Source organism: Triticum aestivum, chromosome 6B, assembly GCF_018294505.1.
Source record: "Triticum aestivum cultivar Chinese Spring chromosome 6B, IWGSC CS RefSeq v2.1, whole genome shotgun sequence".
In the NCBI taxonomy this organism is placed as follows: domain Eukaryota; kingdom Viridiplantae; phylum Streptophyta; class Magnoliopsida; order Poales; family Poaceae; genus Triticum; species Triticum aestivum.
The window spans coordinates 543,864,342-543,874,968 of record NC_057810.1 but is presented as its reverse complement, the minus strand read 5'-3'; positions in this window follow the sequence as shown (position 1 = coordinate 543,874,968).

Below are 10,627 nucleotides of genomic sequence, written 5' to 3'. Positions count from 1 at the left end.
TCCTGCCTCTAATGGATATACTCATATTTTAGTTGCTGTTGATTACGTTACTAAGTGGGTAGAAGCTATTCCAACTAGTAGTGCTGATCATAACACCTCTATTAAAATGCTTAAGGAAGTTATGTTTCCGAGGTTTGGAGTCCCTAGATATCTTATGATGGATGGTGGTTCACACTTTATTCATGGTGCTTTCCGTAAGATGCTTGCTAAATATGACGTTAATCATAGAATTGCATCTCCATATCACCCGCAGTCTAGTGGTCAGGTAGAATTGAGCAATAGAGAGCTGAAATTAATTATGCAAAAGACTGTCAATAGGTCTAGAAAGAATTGGTCCAAGAAACTGGATGATGCATTATGGGCCTATAGAACTGCATACAAGAATCCTATGGGTATGTCTCCGTATAAAATGGTTTATGGAAAAGCTTGTCACTTACCTCTCGAACTAGAACATAAGGCATACTGGGCTATTAAAGAGCTCAACTATGATTTCAAACTTGCCGGTGAGAAGAGGTTATTTGATATTAGCTCACTTGATGAATGGAGAACCCAAGCTTATGAAAATGCCAAGTTGTTTAAAGAAAAAGTCAAAAGATGGCATGACAAAAGGATACAAAAGCGTGAGTTTAATGTAGGTGATTATGTATTGCTATACAACTCTCGTTTAAGATTTTTTGCAGGAAAACTCCTCTCCAAATGGGAAGGTCCCTATGTTATCGAGGAGGTCTATCGTTCCAGTGCCATAAAAATCAACAACTTTGCAGGCACAAATCCGAAGGTGGTAAACGGTCAAAGGATTAAACATTATATTTCAGGTAATCCCATAAATGTTGAAACTAATATTATTGAAACCGTAACCCCGGAGGAATACATAAAGGATACTTTCCAGAATGTTCCATACTCCGAAAAGGTATAGGTATGTGTTACTGTAAGTAAACCGAATCCAAAACAATTTTAAGGCAATATTTCTCCATTTTGGAATATTTAGAAAAATAGAAAAATAAGTAGCAGTCTGGGGAGGATACGAGGCCTCCACGAGGGTGGAGGGCGCGCCCTACCCCCTGGGCGCGCCCCCTACCTCGTGAGCACCTCGTGTGCCCTCCGGACTCCGTTTCCTTGCACGATACGTATTCTGGTCAGTAAAAATTCATTATATATACTCTCGAAGGTTTTGACTCTCGTATCACGCAAATCTCCTCTGTTTTCGTTTCTAGCTGTTTCCGTTGCAGATTTAGAGCACCATGACTCCTCCCTCCTCCAACAACGAAGACAAGGATGCTTGGCTATTGAAGATAGAGTTCAAAAGAGAGGAACCAGAAGAGATCAACAAGGATGAAAGGATCAAGAAGGCCATGGAGGTTCAAGCTTCGATGGTGAAAGAAGAAGACATCCCTCAACCTTGATCTAACCTTTTCACTCCAACTGAGATTGAAGCTTTCAAGATGATTGAGTTAGCCTGCATACAGAACAAGTATCTTACACAGGAGAATATTTTGTTGAAGGATCATATTGCTGGGCTCAAGGGCATTATCCGCAAGTTGGAAGAACTTTTACGCTCGATGTGCGATTATCCATCGTCTTCATCACCACCTCCATCACCTCCGATGATATAATCACATGGGTATGGGCACTCCCCTTGGCAACTGCCAAGCTTGGGGGAGGTGCCCTGGTATCGTATCACCATCACAACTCCTATCTTTACCGTTTTTCTTAGTTCGATCCTTTTAGTAGTATCTTGATTTAGTTGAATAAAGTCATGGCATGATCTAGTTTTGAGTTTTGCTTTATGATCCTTCTTTGTAATCGAGTCCGTGAGCTATATAATAAAGATTAGTGTTAAGTCAAGGGCTTGAGTGTTTTGCCATGATCTTGGGTGATTAGAAGAAAGAAGAATAAAAAGAATCAAAGAGTTCATATTGATCTTAGTGAAAGTAATGACTTCACATAGAAAGAGTATGATGATTAAAAGTTGTGGGAGTTGGCAAATATAGCTTTGGTCATCGTTGCAATTAATAGGAAGTAATAAGGAAAGAGAGGTTTCACATATAGATATATTATCATTGACATCTTTTATGATTGGGAGCACTCATTAAAATATGACATGCTAAAGAGTTGATGTTGGACAAGGAAGACAACATAATGAGTTATGTTTTCTTACATCTGAGATAAAGTATGTTGTCATGGACCCTATAACGTGTTGAGCTTGCCTTTCCCCCTCATGCTAGCCAAATTCTCAACACTAAGTAGAAATACTACTTGTGCTTCCAAATACCCTTAAACCAGTTTTGCCATGAGAGTCCACCATATCTACCTATGGACTGAGTAAGATCCTTCAAGTAAGTTGTCATCGGTGCAAGCAATAAAAATTGCTCTCTGAATATGCATGACTTATTAGTGCGGAGAAATAAACTTTGTATGAACTTGTTGTGGACGCAATAAAAGCGACGGACTGCATAATAAAGGTTCACATACAAGGGGCAATATAAAGTGACGTTCTTTTGCATTAAGATTTTGTGCATCAACCCTAAACGCACATGACAACCTCTGCTTCCCTCTGTGAAGGGCCTATCTTTTATTATTATCCTCTACCTTATGCAAGAGTCACAGTGATCTTCACCTTTCCTTTTTCATTTTATCCTTTGGCAAGCTCAGCATGTTGGAAAGAACATGATATATATATATATCTAATTGGATGTGGGGGAGCATGAATTATTACTATTGACACTACCCTTGAGGTAAAAGGTTGTGGGGCAAAACTATAAGCCCCTATCTTTATCTGTGTCCGACTAAAACTCTGTAACCACAAGTATCGCGTGAGTGCTAGAAATTATGAAGGACTAAGTGATAGTTGAGTATGTGGACTTGCTTTTAAGCTCTAACATAGACTCTTCCCGATGTTATGATAAATTGCAATTGCTTCAATGACTTAGGTTATAATTTGTTGGTGCTCAACAAGGTTTCTGATTCATGCTTTTTGCTTTGTGAACTGATCATCACTTGAACATAAGTAATCATATGACAAAATCTTTATATGTTGCTGTTATGAAAATAATCATGATGCCTTCATGTCCGTATTTTATTTTTTATCGATGCCTCTACCTCTAAACATGAGGACATATTTATTGTTATCGGCTTTTCGCTTGAGGACAAGCGAGGTCTAAGCTTGGGGGAGTTGATACGTCCATTTTGCATCATGCTACTATATCGATATGTATTGCATTATGGGCTATTATTTCACATTATGTCACAATATTTATGGCTATTCTATCTTATTTTACAAGGTTTACATGAAGAGGGAGAATGCCGGCAGCTGGAATTCTGGGCTGGAAAAGGAGCAAATATTGGAGGCCTATTCTGCACAACTCCAAAAGTCCTGAAACTCCATGGAATGTCTTAAAATAAATAAAGAAAAATTGTCGCCAAAGATGAAGGCCAGGGGGCCCACACCCTGCTCACGAGGGTGGGGGCGCCCCCCTGGGCACGCCCCCCTACCTCGTGGGCCCCCTGGTGGCTCTCCGATGCCCGTCTTCTCCTATATGAAGTCTTTCGATGAGAAAAAATAAGAAGCAACCTTTCGGGACGAGACTCCGCCGCCACGAGGCAGAACCTTGGCGGAACCAATCTAGGGATCCGGCAGCGCTGTTCTGCCGGGGACACTTCCCTCCGGGAGGGGGAAATCATCACCATCGTCATCACCAACGCTCCTCTCATCGGGAGAGGGCAATCTCCATCAACATATTCACCAGCACCATCTCATCTCCAAACCCTGGTTCATCTCTTGTATCCAATTCTTGTCTCCAAGTCCGGGATTGATGCTAGTAGGTTGCTAGTAGTGTTGATTATGAACATGAATATGCTTTATGAGTAGTTATGTTTGTTCCTGAGGACAAGGGAGAAGTCTTGCTATTAGTAGTCATGTGAATTTGGTATTCGTTCGATATTTTGATAAGATGTATGTTGTCTAACCTCTAGTGGTGTTATGTGAACGTTGACTACATAACACTTCACCATTATTTGGGCCTAGAGGAAGGCATTGGGAAGTAATAAGTAGATGATGGGTTGCTATAGTGACAGAAGCTTAAACCCTAGTTTATGCGTTGCTTCGTAAGGGGCTGATTTGGATCCATATGTTTCATGCTATGGTTAGGTTTACCTTAATGCTTTTGTTGTAGTTGCGGATGCTTGCAATAGAGGTTAATCATAAGTGGGATGCTTGTTCAAGTAAGAACAACATCCAAGCACCGGTCCACCCACATATCAAATTATCAAAGTACCGAACGCGAATCATATGAGCGTGATGATAACTAGCTTGACGATATTCCCACGTGTCCTCGGGAGCGCTTTTCCTATTATAAGAGTTTGCCCAGGCTTGTCCTTTGCTACAAAAAGGATTGGGCCACCTTGCTGCACTTTATTTACTTTTGTTACTTGTTGCTCGTTACAATTTATCTTATCACAAAACTATCTGTTACCACTTATTTAGTACTTGCAGAGAATACCTTGCTGAAAACTGCTTATCATTTCCTTCTACTCCTCGTTGGGTTCGACACTCTTACTTATCGAAAGGACTACGATAGATCCCCTATACTTGTGGGTCATCAGACATCTGACGTGACAATTCCACGACAGGACTGGTCACTAGAAGCAGATATTCCCGAAGTATTTGGTGGATAAGAAGGATGGCAAAGTGAGCAAAGGTATATTTGATATACATGTTATTGATGTGTACCTTACTAATTCTCGTAGTAGTGTCTGGGTATTTGATACCGGTTCGGTTGCTCATATTTTAACTCGAAGCAGGGACTACGGATTAAACGAAGTTTGGCTAAGGACGAGGTGATGATGTGCGTCGGAAATGGTTCCAGGGTTGATGTGATCGCCGTCGGCACGCTACCTCTACATCTACCTTCGGGATTAGTTTTAGACCTGAATAATTGTTATTTGGTGCCAGTGTTGAGCATGAACATTATATCTGGATCTTGTTTAGTGCGAGACGGTTATTCATTTAAATCAAAGAATAATGGTTGTTCTATTTATATGAGTAATATCTTTTATGGTCATGCACCCGTGAAGAGTGGTCTATTTCTGTTGAATCTTGATCGAGATGATACACATATTCATAATATTGATGCCAAAAGATGCAAAGTTGATAATGATAGTCTAAGTTATTTGTGGAACTGCTGTTTGGGTCATATTGGTGTAAAGCGCATGAAGAAACTCCATAAAGATGGACTTTTGGAATCACTTGATTATGAATCATTTGATACTTGCTAATCGTGCCTTATGGGAAAGATGACTAAAACTCCGTTCTCTGGAACAATGGAACAAGCTAGTGACCTATTAGAAATAATACATACCGATGTATACGGTCCAATGAGTGTTGATGCTTGTGGTGGGTATCGTTATTTTCTAACCTTCACAGATGATTTGAGTAGATATGGGTATATGTACTTAATAAAAAATTGCCGTTTTTATTCGCCCTCTTTTTCGTTCGTCGTTTTCTCGTCAGATCTCTTCTTTTCTTATGTGCCATGTGTCTTCTATTTGCCTGCATCTTTGCTTGCTAAATATATCTTGATATTGATCCTCACCCACTTGCTAATCTTTTTAAGAGATCCAATTATCATGAACAAATTGCTAGTGATTTGAGTACACTAGATTATCTTTATGAAGTTTTGCTTGAGATTCGTGAATCTGAAAATTGTGATGAAGAAATTTATGAAGTGATTCATGATTGCTCTTTGAATGAAAAGCATGATTGGAATGATTTTACTATAAATTCTACTAATGTCAATTGTGCTAATAATATGCAAAATCCCAAGCTTGGGGATGCTAAATTTACTATGTCTACTACTTGTTGCAATGATCATGATTGGGGTGATTCTTCTTATGATCTTGATAATTTATTTAAGCCCCATGATGAATATGAGATTGAAGACAATGTTTGCAATAATATTAAAAGTGGGTTAGGAAGAGTGTCAACTTTAGATCCCACATATTTGGATAATTTTCAATCTTATGAAATTTTTGATAAAAGTGGGTTTGGAGAGGTCATGACTTTAGTTAATGTTAATCCCACTATTTTGGAAGAGTGTCAACTTTGCATGCATGTGGATCGTGTTGAGAATATTTTATGTGATTGCTATTTTGTTGAATTTGCTTATGATCCTACATGCAATTATTATGAGAGAGGAAAATATGGTTATAGAAATCTTCATGTTACTAAATTACCTCTCCTCATGTTGAGATTGCTATTGTTATCTTCCATGCATGTGCTAGATATTTCTTGCCTTGATAATTTTGCCTATGAAATGCCTATGCATCGGAAGTATGTTAGACGTAAATGTGTTTTTCACAAGTTTTATGATGCTCTCTTTGTGGTTCAAATCTTATCTTTCATGTGGGCATCATCAAAATTATCAATGCCTAGCTAGGGACGTAAAACGATAGCGCTTGTTGGGAGGCAACCCAATGAAAAATTTATTTTTGCTTTTTTGCTTTCTGTTCTTGAGTGTTAGCACAATTATGATATTATTATAATTGTGTTTTTGTGTTTTAATTAGTGTTTGTGCCAAGCAAGACCTTTGGGAAGACTTGGGTGAAAATTTATTTGATCTTGCTGAAAAATAGAAACTTTTGCGCTCACGAGATTCGTTGTCATTGCTTACAGAGGAGAGGTTTTAAGTTGATTATTTTTGAAGAGGATCATTAGAAAAATTCCTCACGTCCACCAATTTATTTCATAATTTTTGGAGTTACATATGTATTAGAAATTTCCAGATTACTACATACTGTTCTGTTTTGACAGATTCTGTTTTCTTTGTGTTGTGTGCTTATTTTGATGGCTCTATGGTTTTCTTTGATGAGTTTTTGCCATAGAAAAGTTGGAATACAGTAGATATAATACAAAAACGAAATAAGAATTGGTTTGACACAACACTTATAGTAGTGGTTTGCTTTCTTTTACTAACGGATCTCACAATGGTTTTGTTGAGTTTTGTGTAATTGAAGTTTTCAAGTTTTGGGTTATCTTACGATGGATGAAAGAAGGATATAAGAGCCTAAGCTTGGGGATGAGTCACACCCTGATTTTCATGGCACAACACTTAAGATGATAAATCTGATAAAATGTGGTTTGACAAAAACCGTTGCATTATTTAACTTTTTATTTTGAGTTGGTTTTCTCTGTGTTTTTCAAGTGCTCTTTAAAGTCAACACAACTCCACCTTCGATACTTCATCTCCTTGCCCCAAGCTTCTGCCCAATGATCATGCCATGTGTATAGGACATAAAAATAATTTCTTGCAAAAATAATTTGGCCAAATAGTATTTTCAAAAATTAGTTTTCCAAAAACCCCTGAGTTGAGGTTTGCACTACAAGTACTTGACTTGGGGTGTGAAAAATCATTCAAAAGGTATATTTGAATCCTATTAGATGTAGGACTCCCATAAACCACAAAAATATAATTTTAAAAGTTATTTTCCTATTTTATTTAAATGCTTTTTCTTAAGGCCAGAAATGGTCTTTAATATGGAAAAATCTTTTTATTGTTTAAAAAATATTTGACAAAAACCTAGGGAAACTCAGTGGACATATATTGTCCATATACAAGAGTTTCAACACATGGTCATGTTCAAAATATTGGTCAAATACCTCAAAAACCCTTTCTGGATATTTCAAGCTTTTGACATATTTACAAAGGAAATATTCCCCAAAAATTCCAAGAAAATTCTATCATGTCACATATGACATTTTTGATGATCTTGACAAGTATCATGTCATGGAGAATAGCATAACCCCATGAAATCCCCTCAAAACCATTTCTGTCCATTTTGAAGTTTGAGCAACTTTACATTGCCAAACATGCCCAAATGCTCTCAAACCTTGTGAACATGCTCAAATGGTCTAATAACTCATCTAGACCAAATGGCACAAGTTGGAGAACAAGTTAACTTGATCAAAGTGCCCCAAAACCCTTCATGTCCAGAACCAAATTTGAACAACTCTACATTGGAAACTTTCTCCTTTTGATCTCAACTTTTGAGGACATGTCAGAACCTCAAATGATGACACTACACCAAGTGGTGCATCAAGGAGAATAGGTTTGCATGACTAAATCTTGGGAAGTCCATTTCTGTTGATTTCTAGGGTTTACAAAAGATGCATTGGCAACTTTGCCCAAATGGACTCAATATTGGTGGAACCTATTATTTTATCATACCATATGACCCTGTCAAGCCTCATGACAAGAGGAGTTCATCTTATTGCCCAAACCACCATCAAACACCTTCTGGCAGAAATTAAAAATGTATGTTTTGTCCACTTCCACTAATCTCCATGAGTTCTACTTTTACCACAGCCCCTCCTAGTCCCCCTCTACCTCTAGTGTGCTTCCCTGCCCGAGAGGCAATGATGAAGGGGGGGCAGGGATCCATTTTTCTTCTTTGGACAGCCACTTTTTCCTCCCTTTCTCATCTCTCTCTCACTCCTGGAAAGTTCCAGAGCATCCAAAGCCTCCAACCCTCTTGTTTATTCCCCCTTCAGACCCCAGACACAAGTGGACACGCGAGTGCGCGCGGAAAAGCCGCGGATGCCAGCCATTTGTATGCTCTGGAGCACGTCAGCGTGCTCCCGACCGTTGATGCCGCGTCCCCCGACCACCTCGAGCCTCCCCCTCGCGCCAGTCGAGGTGCCTCGACGTCCGCAACACGCCACCGTGCAGGCCCCCTCATCTCTTCCTCTCTCTCACCCCCTGCGGTGCGTGCCCAGAGCTGCCCGGCTTGGCTAATGCCCGGCCTCGCACGTGCGAGCACCAGAGCCTCTCCCCGCCCCCTCTCTATAACGCCTCAGATACAACTTTCCATATTCGAAACTCCAACTCTTGCCTTTTTCGGAGATGAGATATGTTATTTTCTCCGTGGTTGGGGTTTTGTCTTTCATTTTGCATTTTGTTTTGCATTTTGTTCGTGTCATGCATTTCATCTCATAGCATCGTGCGCATTGCATCTGCATGTTTTCATAAAATGTGCATCCGTTGTTAGTTGCCGCTTCTTCCTCGTCTCTGCTGACCTTTCTCAGACCCACCATTTTGTTTTTGCCCGACCGTTTGACCCCCTTTGCAATACTCAAACCCCTCGCGCGTGTCCGAAAGTTGTCCCAAACCCGACCCTCTCTATCGTGACCGATGGATCCGGATCATCCTCAAACATCCGTAAATTATCTCTGTTTTCTTATTTGGACTCCCTAGCCTATTTATTCTCGACCGTACGATTACGATCGGAGGGACGATATACCTCTAAGTTAAATTCACCTACTATATAATCAGCCTACCTAACCCTAGAACCTAGTCGTCCCATCCATTCCATTCAGCAGCTGTCGCCACCACTATCTTGCATCTCCTCGGGATCTCCTCCCGATCCAATCTCCCTGACCACCTTCCTTGTTTTCCATCGACGCCCAATCTTCAGCCTCCACTGCCCATCGCCCGAGCCAACGAGAGTCCAGCCCAAGGCCGAGCAGCCCTACACCTATGGCCTCTCGCTCCTGCAACCGATGCCCGAGGCATCTGCTTTCCGCTGCACTGCGTCGACCGCTTCAAGCAGCACCTCGAGGCCGAGCAGCTCCTCCGTGCTAATCCGCCAGGCCAGGCCGCCCGCTCCTTCTCCCTATCCTCCTCTTCTTCTCGTTTCCCCTCTTCTCTGACCTCTTCCTGGTCTCATCCCTCTCCCGCTGGAGCTCCCCGCCGTCGGATCGGGTTGCCTCCACCCGGTTCCTCTCGCTCCGTCGTCTCGCGACGCCCTGCATCGCGCCAAGTCTGCTGTCGTCGTCCTAGTTCACGAGAACGAGCACGACCGCGCGCTCGTCCCTGCTCGCGTTGACCCCCCCCCCCCCCGCGCGTGGGCTGGCTGATCTTGAGGCCCAGTTGCCTTCCCGTCCAGCACCGCCGCTGCGGCTCCCCTGCTTTATCTGCTGTTGCTGCCTCTGTTCTTCAGATACGAGCAGCAGCAGCTTGCGCGCCCCTTCGCCCATTGACCGATCCGGCTGCTCACGTGGGCTGCAACCGCGGGTCGGCCTCCTCTGTGCCAAGACCCAACGCGCCCCTTCGCGGCCTGCCCAGCCTCCTCCCCTCATCGACCGGGCCTTGGCCCATGGTGAGACCCCCAGTGCCTCTGCCCCTATTGGCCCAACCAGATTCGGCCCGTGTACCTTTTTTTCAGATTTGCGAATTTGTCTATTTATCCAGTGTTTACAGATTTACAAAAAAAACCTCCATGTTCATGCATTAATAACTCATTAGTCGTGCATCGGATTAAAATGATTTATACATGTAAAATGCTTAGAATATTGTGTAGATTAATAATTTGCCACTTTCATCCATGTTAAATATGTTTAACTTGTTGTTTATTTAATTTTGCTCAAATGCCATGCTAAAATGATTTATTTCATAACTAAATAACCGTAGCTCCATTTTAAATAAACTTTATATGTAAATGGGGTGGAAAAATGCCTAGTTTAACATGGTCCACTTTATTTTCCTGTATAACAACATTAAAATATGGTTTAGGGCAGAACTGTACCAAATTCATAATTTGCACATGGGTAGTTTCATCATGCTTCACCTCTTGC